The sequence below is a fragment of the Struthio camelus genome, chromosome 1 (genome assembly GCF_040807025.1).
Source record: "Struthio camelus isolate bStrCam1 chromosome 1, bStrCam1.hap1, whole genome shotgun sequence".
Classification (NCBI taxonomy): Eukaryota; Metazoa; Chordata; class Aves; order Struthioniformes; family Struthionidae; genus Struthio; species Struthio camelus.
The window spans coordinates 194,225,531-194,240,927 of record NC_090942.1 but is presented as its reverse complement, the minus strand read 5'-3'; the positions used below and the strand labels follow the sequence as shown (position 1 = coordinate 194,240,927).

The 15,397-nt window shown below is 41.5% G+C and overlaps 1 protein-coding gene across 1 annotated transcript in view; it reads right to left on the bottom strand.

Annotated features, from left to right (window-relative positions):
* Positions 1 to 11,521: 11,521 nt before the first annotated feature.
* FOXO1 (forkhead box O1) overlaps positions 11,522 to 15,397 on the bottom strand; it is a 65,644-nt gene continuing 61,768 nt past the window's right edge. Inside the window, exon 3 of the mRNA XM_068929962.1 lies at positions 11,522 to 15,101. The gene's annotated coding sequence lies outside the window, so the exon portion shown is untranslated. The remainder of the gene's footprint in view (positions 15,102 to 15,397) is intronic.

Below are 15,397 nucleotides of genomic sequence, written 5' to 3'. Positions count from 1 at the left end.
GTGCAAGGTGCTTGTACCATGCAGACCGCCTCTATTGTCTGCACAAGGATGAGAGGAAACCTGTAGCATGAGTAAGTGGGCCTCTGTCAGAACAACACATAGCTGAAGAGCTCCAAACACTTAGAATCTCTTGCTAGAATTTCTCTTTCACCTCCTGTGAAAGAGGTAGGCATCCCCACGGCTTTGGGGACAATGTGTAGAGGTTTTGGAGTCATTTGGGTTTTTTTTTTCCTTTCACCAACTTATTTCAGTTGAGAGTGAGCTGGCTGGAACCTAAAAAAATGCTGAAGCTGAGACCTTAAAACTGGAACACATTCGTGGATTTAGCAGCTTAAATTTTCCAACAAATGCAGTTTTATAGCATAAAGTCTCCAAGGCTGAAGACCTCCGACCTAAAGACTTCGGGCTTAACCTATGCCCAAAGGTCCCTCAGCACCTGATAGACTTCACAGCTGCTGAGTTTTATTGCTAGAACCAGACAGTTCAAACTGAGGACATCAGCCAGTTTAATAAAAGCACAGCAAAATATCCCAACAGTGACCTATTCCAAGTATCATGTGTTGTGAGCATGCTCATGCCTTATCACAAAGTCATGTTTGAACAGGTCATTAGACTGGAAACGGCAGTTTGCAACACCTGGTTGTGGAAAACTCGGCCGTTGCGCTGAGAAGCTGAACCCTGAAAGTGAAATCCACTGCACATCAACCATAGTTTCCAAAAAATGACAACACTGAGCAGTCTAAAAATAGGAAACGGGGAAGAAATAGGAGGAGGAAAAATCCCACAGTCTTCTCCTCCTTTTGTCTCCAAAAGAATTATTAGGAGCTGGGAGAAAATCTGAGCGTGCATATATGGTCTTATTTTGCAAGGATCCATCCACATCTAAAAGTAAAGTACCTCCTAGAAATCCTTCTGCATTGCAAAGCCTGCACTTATTTGCTTCTACTAGTATCTCTAGAGGGTCATATTGTAGATCGGAGCCCACAGAGGGTGGGAGTATAGCAAGGAGGGTGCATATTAAGCGCTTCAATTTTTCAGAAACAAACGGAAACGTGGTGGCCAGCATCATATATGGGACTCAGGCTTCTCAAACAAGAGACAAGCTGTGAGGAATTTCCTTTCCAGGACTGAACTGAGACCCTAAGTTGGATAGTGCTGGGGTCCTGCATGTGCTTGGGAAGCTTGGTTGCCCCATGGAGTCAGGACAGATTACATGGTGGCTGCCTAGGAGAATCCCACTCCAGAAAGGAGCCAAGGCCACCTCTGTTCCTTCACAATTTTAAGGGGAGGTTTCTTTTAGGGGCACATCTGTCTTAGTACTGAGGGCATTGCCACACACTTAGTCACTGTGAACCAGTCAACGAGATTATGATTTCACGAAGAATACATCAGATACAGGTCAAATCTGGAAATGCCAAATGTTCCAGGCACTTGCAGTGTTTCACAGAGGACTACCTAAGCTGCTGCCAGTACTGAGCAACTGCGCAATAACCATCAGTGGCCAAGGTTTCTTTTTACACATTAGAAATGCCAACCTCCTTAACACTTGTCCTACCATAATAGGAGAGGATGTGCTCTGCATGGCACCTTGCCACATCCGTAGGAAAAGCAGCCTATATTATCTCTAGCATTAGACTTGAAGGAGAGCATCCAGGGCCCCAAAGCAATCACTTTCAAATTACAGTCTGCAGTTCTCTTAATCAAATTGATCTTGCTTTGCAGAGGAAAAAAAATGTGGAGAGCACAGGCTAAGTGGCACCTAAAGTATGGTCCTTTGGGGATTTCACTAGAGTGAAAACTTCCTCGTTTGGCCAGTGGTCTCTGTCACTTGAGTTCATGAGCACAAGCTCTGGCGTGGGTCTTGGGGCTTATTTTTTAGTCTGAATAGTGATGCTTGGGGTTTCTTGCACCCTCCTTTGGAGGAAGTGCCAGCTTAACACATCTCTGTCTCTCAGCTGCTGCTGCTCTTCTCCAACGCTGTGATGCCCAGAACCTCTTCTCTGGTGAGCTGTTTTTCAGCTGAAATCAGCTGCCTAAGCTGGTTGCCTGAGCACCTGCCCTGTGCGGTCAGCACAAAGGTCAGGACACATAGCCACATATGCTTATGGTCTGCAATCACTGCACGTGGAGCCACAGGCAGCACTGGGTTTGGCTGGAGCTGCTAGTTTGCAGATACCAATAATAACCCCATCCCAAAACTCAGCACTTGGCTACACAAATCGCAATTCCAATTTCCCTTAAGACTGGCAGAGAACCACCACCACATTTCCTGCATGTTCCTAGCAGCCTGGTGAACAAATGCTCTCCATACATAGGCTGAACCATTATTTTTATACAGTTAATACACACATTAATATTACACAGTTACACATAGAGCTATGAATACTTCTATTAAGCTCATTATTTTGGGTTCGTTGTCAGCTATGACATAAATGCCACCAGATGGGACATACTGGCTGAGAAGTTGCTTTGCCTGGACATGTGTCTGAGAACACACTTTCCCAGCAATTTTTACTGCATTTATGCACCACAGTAACTGTCCGACCAGGAATATCTCACCTGGCCACTGGTTTGAATGTCTGGTAACTCTTCTCAGCTCTCTCTGCTCTGCACTGACCAGGTGATGGCTCGAAACTTCTCCTCCAAAGTCTGTTCTTTCCCATCTCTATCTCCACCCGGCCCCTATCTCTCCACCCCAACCCTGTTCCATTTACCTCCATTCCTCTTTACAACTCATGTCCTTTCAGTTTTACTTCCCCTTAGCTTCCCTCTCGATAAATACATCAAATTCAAACATAAAATACTTAGATTACAACATTAGTTGCCAACATGCTATTCAATCCATTTTTTGTTTTCCCATTTCCCACCCTGTTTCCCTTTTTGCGACAAAGATCATAAATGCTGCAAATCAGAGACAATTTCCCGTAGTAGTTTTCTCCGACACACAGCCCAATGTGGCCCCATTCTCCTGTATACAATGTAGCAGCATAAAAGTCTTCAAAGAGAGAAGGATTACAGGGGAATGATTTAACTAAGGTGTCCGGAAGCCTAGCACCCCTTGACTTATGCCAGCTGTCAAGTAGTACGCTTTTATCTGTGCTCTACATTATTTAAAAGATTTCTTTCCGACAGTGCCGTACTAAAAGCAAGTCAACTGTTTCTCCTTATATACTTTTAAAAAAAGATGTGTCATGTTCAAATATGTCGCTAAAGTATGTTTCAGAATTGTCTGTATCCCAGAAGAGCATGAAGGAATACAAATTTTTTTTTTTTTAATTTCAGTTCACTGATCAGAGAGACATATTTTTGTCCTGTCTTGAGAAAAATAAGAAGTTAGAAATTTCCTACCGTCTCATTAAACCTGCTCCTATCAATATATTAGAATCCATTCTCCTTTGAGCACTGAAGAAATCACTTTAAAACATGGTAACTGCATCTTGGCCTTAAAGATCACACTTTTTAAATTCTAAAACTGCACTCCCATAAAAAGAGAGCTTTCCCTGGTCATATCTTCAACAGATACAGAGCACACCAAGCAAACACAGCTGCTGTCTTCTCATCATTTCCAGTGCCAATGAGGTTAGGGGCAGCTCTGACAGCTGTTGAGTGCTATTTCATTATATCTGCACCACCAGCACTGCTAAAAAGCTAACCACATAGCATCTGAGAGCACCTTACACACTGCCTTTGATGGCTGTTTTTTCGACTGGGTAAGCTCAATACCTGAAAAGAAAATCAGAAAAGGAAAATCAAAAAATCTTAGCTATCGTGTGGCCCACCAGGACCATTCCCTTCGTGCTGCGGTCAGCAGGGACCGCTCAGGGCTCTCCGACGGCAGATCTCCGAGCGCTTGCATGAGAGGAGAGACTTATCTGAGTGGAGCAGCCTCTGGAGCTGGACGCGGCCGAGGCTCCGGCAGCGGGCTGTGCAGGCGCTGGTCTGACGGGGTCCGCGCTCTGCCCTCGCGCCGTGGGTAGCAGTCACATTCCAGCAATTAGCACGGCCGCACCAGGAATGCGGAGGGAGCGGGGAGGTCCGACGAAGGCCCCGCTCGCAGAGCTGCCAGCTGGATTTCATCCCCCCAGCTGCCAGAAACGGCTTCGTATCATCACTCAGTTAACTAATGTGCGAAACACAACTGTAATACTGGTATTCAGCTGCCTCTTAGAGAGTTATGAGTCCTTCCTCAGACAAATTAGGAGGATGCACAGAAACAGTAGCGAGTAAGGGAGCTGCCACCATCACCTACATTATAGGTTCCCTTTACATGGTCAGAAGCACTTAGAAGAAGTCACAGCTACTGCTATTACCACTTCTTAGCAGAGCAGCAGTAACTAACTGTGTGAATACTTCCAGACCATTGCGTATGTACCTACCAAAATATATACATATATATATATATATATAACCCACCTTCACATTAAGGTTATTTGGCGAAAGTAGGCCCACATGTTTTACTTTCAATTTGGAAGAGCCTTAGAGCATCTGCATAGCTCCTCAGGGGGGCTTGGCAGAGAGTTTCTTGAACTTCTGACAATGACCTCGACACATCATACGTTGATGGCTAATGCAGCTGAAGTGGTATTCAGGACAAACTATGAAACTTTGGGGAGAGACATAGCAGCCTTTCAAGTTACACAAAAAAACATGTTATACTGCAAGCTGTCAGTTATAAGCTATTTCAGAATAGGAATATTTTTTATTGGAAAGTGTCTAATATCTTGTGAGCACTACCAGTAAAAACCAGTAAAATAGAAGCTGCTACATAACAATAGGTTCTAATAAAAATAGGAGGTAGGTTGGGATGTCCAGCCCGCGAGATTCCACCGGTGACTGGGGTCAAAAAGCAATTACCAAATGTACCTTTGAGGAGAAGGTGAGTGAGAAAAGGTGGGGAAGAAGGGAGGGAATTGCTTTGATAATAAAGCCTAACTAGAGCTTTATGAAACACACAGTTCACTGTTAGTCAATTTGAAACACATTAAAAAGTCCAGGTTCCAGTGAGTTGAGGTGCCAAACATTAAATCAATTAAAACAACTTACAGGTTGCACTTATGGGGTTTTAGATATTCCCATTTTCTTTTCATGGTAGAGATTTAGAGAAAATAACCACTAGCACTTGAAGGGGAACATAGAGAGGTGACAGCTTTCTTAAAAATTCTTTTTGAATATTCTGAGAAAAGTCTGCATTGATCAGACTTCATATTTCAAAGCCTCACAGAGAAAGCGGTTTTGGACACAGATCTAAGGAAATAAAGCTAAGTTTGCAATGCATATGGCAGTCCATTAGCATTACATTTTCAACACTTGAGTGAAGTCTGTGATTTCCTGCATGTTGGCTTGTGAGCTACAGCATAAATTCATTCTCACCCAGTATTTATAGCTGCCGGCATTCAAGACTCAGTTGTGATCTCTGCTCCGTATCTCTTCACATGAAGTCCTATAATGGGCTCTCAGCTACAAGCAGAATAACAAGGCTTATTCTCTCCTTGCATCTCTAGGTCAGCATTTCCTAATCAGTTCCTGTGAGTTAGAATCTTAGTGTTGTTCTGTTAATATACAAAGGAAAAAGCTCAAACTATGGATCCAACAAGCAAATGCCCCTCTATCCTCCAGTAGAATTCCATTCTTCATCATTAAAATATTTAGAAAGCGATAAAACTGCATATTTCTCACACATTTTTCTCCTGGCTGACCTCGGCTGTCAGCACCGAAGCTGCTACCACAAGATATGCTTTTACTTCTAAACCAGTTCTCCTAGGCTAAGTGCCCAGTAACAGTGCTGACAATCTTTGAAAGGCTTTGATGTAGCCAAATGAATGAGTTTAACCCCTTATCTGCCAACAAAAGCAAAAAAAAAAAAAAAAAACCAAACTGTAATCATGGGAGCGGGGGTGAGGCTGGGATTTGTAGAACATCATTTTAACCCTGCGCTCAGCATAACCTCTGCAGAGCTGCTTGGGAAGAGCATAGGTTTTGTTTCTCCCTGATCCTGTCTTTCCTGTGCACTTTTTTCTGCCCTAAAAGCCTACAGGCCTTGCCTAATATTTTGCATTTGTTACATCACAGCTTATTATGGTGAGAACATAATCTCAGTCAAGGGTATCAAGCAAGAATCCCAAAAGAGAGAGCACCAATCTATCACCCCTACCAGAAGGTGAGACACTGGAAAGGGAGGCGTCGATGTTCTGAAACTTTCTCCCAGAAAGGTATGGGGCAAGCCTTTCTTGCTGTACCCATTCCCAATACAATTGAGAAGGTGAAGGTATCCATGCCAGGTCAGATCAAAGGTCCACCCACTCCAATATCCTGTCCCTGAGAGTGGCCAGCAACGGATGTGAAGGTGAAAAGAGCATAAGGAACTGGCCATGGACTGAGTAATCCCTTCCCTGGTACATGCTCCCAGCTTCCAGCAACTGGCCATTTAGAGACTTCCTGAGCTAGAGGTCGCATCCGCACCATTGTGTTTAATAGCAACTGATGGACTGGTCTTCTAATAATTTGTCTAATCTCTTCTTGAATCCATTTATACTTTTGGCCCCCACAACATCCCCTGGCAATGAGTTCCAAAATTTAATTATGCATTGTGTGAAAAAGTACTTCCTTCTGTTTGTTTTAAACCTGCTGCCTGATCACTTCATTGGGTGCTCCCAATCTGTGTCACGAGAAATACTGATTAATCATTTCCCATTCACCTTCTCCATAGCATCTGCAATCTTATGCACCTCTATCATCTCATATATACCCTCCCTCATCCCTTTTCCTGTTTAGTCTCTGTTCCTGACTCTTTTCTTTGTAGCTCTTCAATAGCCTCTTTGAGAGCCAAACAGCATACAATATTTAAGATATGGAGACATTTTGCATGTAAATAGTAGCACAGCAGAGGTTTTCTGCTCAGTTTTCCTGTTTTTATTTCTACTCTGTCTTCTTGTTCACAGCTAATAGAGAGCTGGCTCTTTGCAAGAAATTCTCCCAATGACCCCAAGATCTTTCTCGTGGTAGTAAGAGCTCATTCACAGTTCATTATGCATCTGTGTTCCAGACTTACTTTTCCTTCTGTTTCTCCTGTGCGTTACTTGATGTTTATCAACATTTAATGGTCTCTGCCATTTTATCACCTAGTCACAAAACATCCTGAAGCACTCCCACTACTCTTGGCTCAGTGTGACATTTCACTATCCTGCATAATGGTGTGCTCAGCAATTTCTGTCATCAGCTGCCTCTCCTGATCATTCTTCAAATACACTGAACAGCAACAGGTCCTTAAGGGAAGGCAGTGGTAGTTTCCCTAGCTTGGGAAAACTAAGCACTGTTCCCACTCTGATGGCCCATCCTTTAAACCAGTTGTTAGGCACGGAGGGGACCTCCATTACATCCCAACTCTCTCAGGAACTGCAGTGAGGAAACTTGCTGAAGGCTTTTGGAAATCCAAAAGGCTTACAGTGGTCACCCATGTCCTCACGCTCGTCAACTTATCTGTGTTTGTGAAGCACAGCTTTCTCCAGGAGTAACGTGGCCACTATTTCCCCATGTCACTCCATGCTGTTACAGAGTCTGTTATGGAGTCTGTGAAACTTACCACACGTGGAAGTCAAATCTAGTTCTTCTGATCATGGTAGGACTGTTTCAAAGACTGGCATCACCAAGTTTTACTTCATTTATCTGGCATGCAGTCCTGTTTAAACAATGGCTCACACACCAGTTAAGTCCAGCCTATGCAAATTCTTTTATTTTGGGGGGGGGGGGGGGGGGAATACTAGCTGGCCCCAACCACCTGTCACTCTTCTCAGATAGTGGCAGACACTCAGCTCTACCACATCAGAGCCACTAAGATAAAAACCGGATGCTCAAGGAGTCTGTAGGCAGGAGGCCATCACTTCTTATTTCACCTCAAAGGAAAAAAAACTTCAAAAGACACAAGAAGAGCTTGCCTATGGCCAAATGAGATGGCTGGACCAAGGAAATCCTGCTCAGAAAACCTTCCTGTGAAAAACTAACGCAGGCTAGTAGGGCACAGCTTGTGAGTTAAAAGATGTCCAGGCTGCCTGGGAGAGGACCAAGGCAAGGAGCTGACAGCCAACATGGCCCCAGGTGGAGCTCCATCTGCAAGGCTTCTTCAACCCCCACAGACTGTTTTGACATTAGGCCTTACTTAATAGAAACCCCCAGCAGTAGACTACAAACATGTCTTCCCACCTCAGAGAACTCCTGGACTCATCCATGGAATGAACTGACCAAGTAGGTTGGGGCTCATTTTGCCACTAATATGCTCAAGAGCTCAGCTGTAGGGGCTGGAGGAGGAGGAGGAGTTCATTACTGCAGGTCAATCACCACCACTGGGACTACAGTGACTTCCTACCCCTCAGATCCCCCACCTTAATTACAAGGAAGCCAACACTGGGCAGTGGCACATATTAGATTGGCCTGTCTTAATCCAGCAAGAGAGCTCCACTTTCTGCTGCCTCCTAGTGCAACGCCTCAGGCCTTCTCACTCGTCCTGCTACGTCCCACAAAAGGAAAGGTGGGCAAGTGGCCCAAAGGCTGCAGAGATGGCACAGGAGAGGCATTTAGCAAGTTGACTTACCCATATGCAGAAAAGCTCCTCTGAGCAGGGGTGGGAAGGAAAAAGAAAACCCCAAGCAGCAACCATCCTCTTGAGCTCTCTAACTTGATGGGGTGAAGGGGGAAGAAAGGGAGGAGCAGGAAGTGGTAACTTATTTGGACTCCTGAGATGAGACTCCAGCTCTCAGAGTTTCATTGCTTTTCACTTGTTTTTACCTAGTCAAAAAGACTAAAGCAATAAATCAGCCTAAGATTTTCTGCAGTTTGTGCCACAGTGGCAGCTACTGAATGCAACTTCAAAATCCAAGAGAAAAAAATCTCTTTTGCTCCTGGACTCGGCCCTTCCCCCAGAAGAAATCCATCCTTCCTCAACCTTTGAAGCAAACATTTGCACTGCTTCGTTGGCCAGGAAACAGCTCAGAAGACCTACAGAATTTGTCATCCACATCCGCACTTCTGTAATGGGTTTTTCCATGTTGAGATGCACTCCTCTGACTTCAGCAAAATCGAGGTTGATCAAATATTTCATCAGGAATTCACACTTTACCACCAAACTTCATAGCTCCCTGGCAAAGCTCATGTGCCCCTCTGGGCAGTCACTTGTTCAGCTGATGCCACTCTCGGATACTAAATAGGAAACCATTTGGAAAGGCCACCATCCTTAAGGTGGCATGAGCAGTTGTAGGTAGGCACACAGAAAGGAACCTCAGCTGTTTATATCCAAAGTTACAAACAAGTTCTTTATCAGATTCTTTGCCCTACAAACTAATACCCATCAGAAGCCTCCTGTAGTCCTCTTGCAGAAGTACTGCACAAAGCCCTCATCCCTTATCCCACCATTTCAGTACTAAACACCCAAATAAGAAGTTTACTAGCAAAAAATACATGCAAAATTTCTGAATGCCCCAGGGATCCAATAGCAAGTAGAAAAACATAAAATAAGGCAGGGCGCTATCCCTGCCTCCTCATTTTAGCTATCATTTTGGCACATGCCAAAACATTACCCCAGGTAAAAAACATCATCAGGTAATGAACAGAGTTTTGTATGCAATTCCAGCAGTGGGCATGACCACAAGCACTATTCAGTGCAAGTTTTTCCTTCTCCGGGTCTTCAAAAAACCCATCTGTGCACGCCAGCTGCACAATAAATGGCTGCAACATCTAATATCATTTGTACTTTTAATTGGACTATCAATTGACATGACATAATAGCTGTTGTTTCTGCACAAAAACATGTTTATTACACTGAGGTAAAACTGACTCAGAGCACAAGGATGCTTTAAGGTTTCTATGCTTGATCAGCAGATTCAAATCCCTCGTCGCCAGATGGGCATTAACTGCTAGCCAGTCATTCCCAAAAGACAAGCTTTGACTATCTTTCCTGACAGCAGTAACTAGTCATGTACCAATTAAATGAACATCCTTTCCAACAACAGCTTCGCAAACACACAAGTGTAGAATCTTGGGATTTTATAATCCTCCCATTCCAGAAGTCAGGCTTTTCAATACATCATTGAAGAGACCCTCAGCTTGTTTTTCCTAGTGCGCAAAATCCCCCCAAAATGTATGTACACGGAAGAAAAAGGACAAAGCTAAAATAACGATGGACCTGAAAAATGCAAGGGAAAATTATTTTTAAAATATTTTTAGGTATTTCTGGTTTTATATGCAACCATACTGCTGCATTCTTTCACTTTCTTTAGGTCCACTTCTGCTCACTTTAAGACCAAACTGGCATTTTGTGGCCAACAACTCATTAGAAGCCTGCTCTCTGCCATCCCGCTCCCTCCCCACCTGCAGGCAAGCAGGGATCTGGGCCTCTCAAGACTATCGTGGCGTGGGTGTTGTTGGCTGTCTGTTTTGGCAGCGTCTCCTCCTTTCTTCCAGCTCTGTTTTGAAACACAATCTAAATTAAAAAAAAAAAAAAAAGACATTCCTGCGCTCTCTACTCACATCAGCATTCTTGCCTCCGCAGAGTAAAACACGGCTGCGAGAAGAGCAGCGCTGAGCAGGTTGGCCTAGATAGCGCAACCGTTTGGCACAGAAAAAAAAAAAAACAAAAACCCTACTCTTAGAGAAAGCGTATACTTCAGGAAAGAAGTGGGGCCGGGGAAGACAAGAGGCGAAAACGAGGGAGAAGAGGGGCAGGAGGACTTTGTGAACCATCTCACTATAACAGGGGGAGTGTAGGGAAGAGAAAAATGTCTCTCCAGAGCCGGCTCCCTCCCACATCGAGTAGCATTAGATCTAACAAGTAATTTGGACTAAAAGACTAATTCTTTCCTGGAGTTTGATGGATGTTTTTTCTTCTTTAACAATGTCTTACATAACATTCTGATACACTAATTACCATCTCATGTCATAGCAATTTTATTAAGAGCTTATACTTACAAATACCCAGTCTGAAAGGGTTTCAGAAATTTTGTGATTTTCTCTGAACCAGCCTCGTTGAAGCAATGGCAACAACATTTGATGCTGTGTAATGCAGCTTCCAGTGACAAAGTCTCTCCACAAGATCTCTTACCAACTCTGAGGGTCAGGCATGGATTCTCCTTGCGTTTAGTCTCAAAGACTTGTAAACAAGTTACTTTTAGCACACTACCTTGTGATAAAACACTTATAACACAGCCCTATTAAGTCACTGTACCTGATACAGTTCCAATTCCAGAAGCAATTCCAAGAAATTCCTTTATATCAAGACATGGAAAAATTGTTAACGATTCTGCAGTTAGTGTTTGCTTGTTAATATGGTATCGTCTTGCCAGGCAAGACTTGGTACCATGAGGTATTTTTCTACATAAAATTGCTAATGCCATCAGGATTGTCCAAATGGGATCGTGAGCATTAAAAAGATTACGCAGTAACGAAAGGGATTACGACGTCGGAGTAGAAGGATTACTAATCACAAGTAGAATCCTGGTACAAATCTCATTCTCAATATACAAGAAAGGACACAAAACCTTTTAAACATAATTTATATACATTTATGGCTTTATACAACAAACTGTAAGGGATTGTTCTCTTGTGTCTGTAAAAGTACATCAGGCACTTTTTCTGAAAATATCCACATATGAATTTAAATTCTGCAATGTTACTAAGAGCAGTGAAGCACTACAGAGCTGTCACATCACTCACAAGCCGAACTAGCAGTATGTACATGCCAATCTCTCATGATATTGCTGGTTTGTGGAACACCCTCAAAAAGGAGGCCAGTTTTAATGCCAAGGAATTTTCTTTTTGTTTGCATAAACCATGTTACATCATGATTACAAAAAAAAAAAAAAGAGAGAGAGAGAGAGAGAGAGAGAGAGAGAGAGAGAGAGAATACCTTCTTTAAATCAGTCATAAATTAAGGATCCTAGCAATTTCATAATGAAAATAGGAATTTCAAATCAGTAAAAAAATAAAAAAGTACTAACATACATCCAGTGGTTTAACAAGTGCAAATTTTATACTGTTTTATAATTGGTCCAATTTTAACTTCTCCTCTTCCTAGGGATGCTCTGTTGACTTAAGCCAATAATAAGCAGTATGACTTTTGCTTATAAGTGTAGGCAAATTGTCAGTTTTATCAAAGCAGAGCTTTCCAATTAATGCATTTACTACCTAAACATATACCATATAGCTATATTATGGAAACAAAACATCTTTATATTTAAAATATCTGAACAGCTCTATAATACAATAAACTTTTAATAACAGTACAAACCAGAGAAAAGTCAAAAACAAGGCTGCATAGGTAAGATCATCCGCACAATTCACAAACCGACCATTTACAACAATTCCGACAAACTAAGTTACTCCAGAAACTTGATACTTTTACTGAAAAAGGATTTATTACTAGAGGTCACACAATGTTTGTTTTCAAGACAACCAATATGCCCTTCATCAGACTTCACAGTATTCCAGAATTACAATTGTAAAATATTAGAATGGCACCACTTAAAAGAAAATAAATTTGACCACATAACCCAAAACATCTGATTATCTACGATTATTTTTTCATAATAATTACAAGGGGCTTCCTACAGATTGTGGCAATCAAGGAACTGCTACGTTTATGGTATTCGTAGTTATAAATGCAAATGAAGAAAATATCTGAATACAGGAAGCTATACAGTAGCAGTAAATAACAAAGAGGAGGTATATTGTTAAATGTAGCACGTTCAGCTGCAAGCCCATGCAGCTTAGGGTTAAATACTGCTTCCTTTGTGCACAGAGGTGAACTTTTGGACTACTTTGGCCTATGCATACCAGTGCCCATTTGCAAGCAAATTTTTGCACATGCAGCAAAAAGAAGGATCTTCAGAAACCCATTTGTGAGGTCCTAGGTTGTTCCATTGCCAGCATTTGCAATCAAGTCTTGGGGACTATTCACGTGGTGGTGAAGATGCTACTAGAGGTACCTGCCAGTAAAAGCAGGCCACTTCGCAGAGGCTACAGCACTAGGAATTTCATCTTGCTCAAAAGAAGTTCAAAGAGAGATTTCACGGTTGGGGAGATCCTATATCACAGGACAGCTTAACATCAACTTCTGCAACTGCTGACAACTGCAATACAATATCTAAAAAAGTAGGACTAGCTGTAATTAGAAGTGATTTAAGCCCAGCAGGGAGCTAAACGCTAGCACATCAATAAATATATTGTAGAGTTTTAGGAAAGTCATACCAAGATCATTAAATACACGGCTTATTAAACTTTGCTTTCTTGGCACATTGCATTTTTTTTCTCCACCATACTCCATCACTAGAGAAAAGATAAGTTCCGATTAGAACATTCTCCAGTTCTAAGTCACTTAGAGAAAACAAAAATTAGTGAAAATACTTCTTTCTCTCCCTCTTCACAACAGCCAGTCGTAGCACAAAAACTCTTCATACTGTCAGTGCATAAAGCAGCTTCAAATATTTTTGTAACATAAATGATGAGTAGTAACCAATGAAAAGACAAACGAGGCCAGTACTCCACACATCTGTGAAAACCACATCATGCAATTACAAAAATACAGAAATATTTATCCAAGACCCAAATCCTGAAAACGCTCAGGTAGTTGTCAGTGTGCCTACTCAAACAAGAGCAAAAGTTTTTTTATAGAAGCAAGGCCTCTGTCATAAATTCTATTCCCTGCCCTGAAGTTCGTATATTTGTATAGCTTTGACACTTACTTTTTCTTTCTTACTTCAAAAAAAGTAATGTTCTTGCCCTAAAATAGAGGATCACAGAAATTTTAGCCTCCCATTAAGTAGTAGCACGTTCACCTCCTCAAACATCCTGCGTGACAACAGACACTTTGACAGACCCTAAATCTAGTGCTAATTGAGACACAGGACAATTCTGTCATTAATTTTACCGAAATTATGAACTTTCTCCAAATGGTCCTGCTCTTGAGTGCACAAACATTATGAGACCTCCATGAAATAAATATAAATGTGAAGCATTGTACAAGCATCTAACAGTGAATACTTAACACTTTGTGGTAGTCAGAGTTAAAATGATAATAGAAGCAGATGACATTTCTAAAAATGCATATATAAAACTGATTAAATATTTCCTAAACATAAAGTTGTCTATATTTATACATCACACAACAAAAAAGGGACAGAAATGTTTTTGTTTTCAAGATACTTATTAAGCTTTTCCTTTATTAGCGCTTCCAAGCGCTAGGAAATTTATAAAAACATGTACTTAATCCAGTTAAAATACTGTACAAAATGAAGAGGTTATGAATGCTGCCAGATCTCAGATTCTGCAATTTTTTAAGTTGCCTATGTAACAAAAGTAGACTTTAATTATAAGAAAAATAGCTTGGAAACTACTCCAAAAATTATCTTAAGTCCAACAATAAAGTCATTAGTCTAACTATGAAATTCAGATATATTCTTGCATAAATTTACATGAATACAGGTAACTTCTCAAATGGCATTTAACCTGCTGCTTGTTTTGAATAGTCAGTGAGTTTAGTAGGATCATATTTAACAGGCTATTCTGTTCCCATACGAAATGTGTGGCAATTTTGAGTAAAATAAAGCAGTTCATACTGCTGCAAAGCAATTCCACAGTTATCTCAATTCATCAGAACACAGGTAACATCAGTGAAGGTTAAACTTACTTAGGGCATGAGATCATCACAGTATTCTTACAAAAGTTTATAAACTTTTCTTGGACCAAAACAGATAGTCTTAAAAAACAATTCTTCTACAGATCATACTGTACAAAACCGAAAGCACAACATGATGTAAGAGTCTTTGCTGTGATTATATGGTGTAGTGAATTTGGCACTTCAGAGTAATGAAATTTCCAATGGCACAGTTCTTATCTACAGCAGCGCATAACCTGCAAACCTTGGGCAAACATCCTGTACAGGAAAATACTCTCTCTGCTGCCAGCTCTGATGAAAGGAAGAAAAAAGAAAAAAAGACCCCCAAAAAAGCTAGTGCATGCGCACAGCTTTGTCAAGAAAATTAAAAAGGAAGGTGAAGGACATCTTTGTACTGCTTTCTCAGTTCCTGCTGTCAGACAAGTCTGGAGAATTTAACTGTAGCCTAGGAAAATAAAAATAAAAACACAATTAAATCAACATTCACACCAAAAGAGGCTACCAATTAAAACATGCTCAAACTATCTTTAAGACAACTTAGAGGGGAAACATGTATTTAATAAATGTTAGTTACCAGCGAGTTTTTATTCAAGATAGCAACGGCAAAATGTCAGTGCTCTACATAATATAACAGAAGCGGGTGCACGGCAATCCTAATGAAAACCTGATTTACAAACTAATAAAGGACTGGAAAGTGACTGACAGTAGAGGCACTTCACATGCCAACGTGGGAAGCCACTC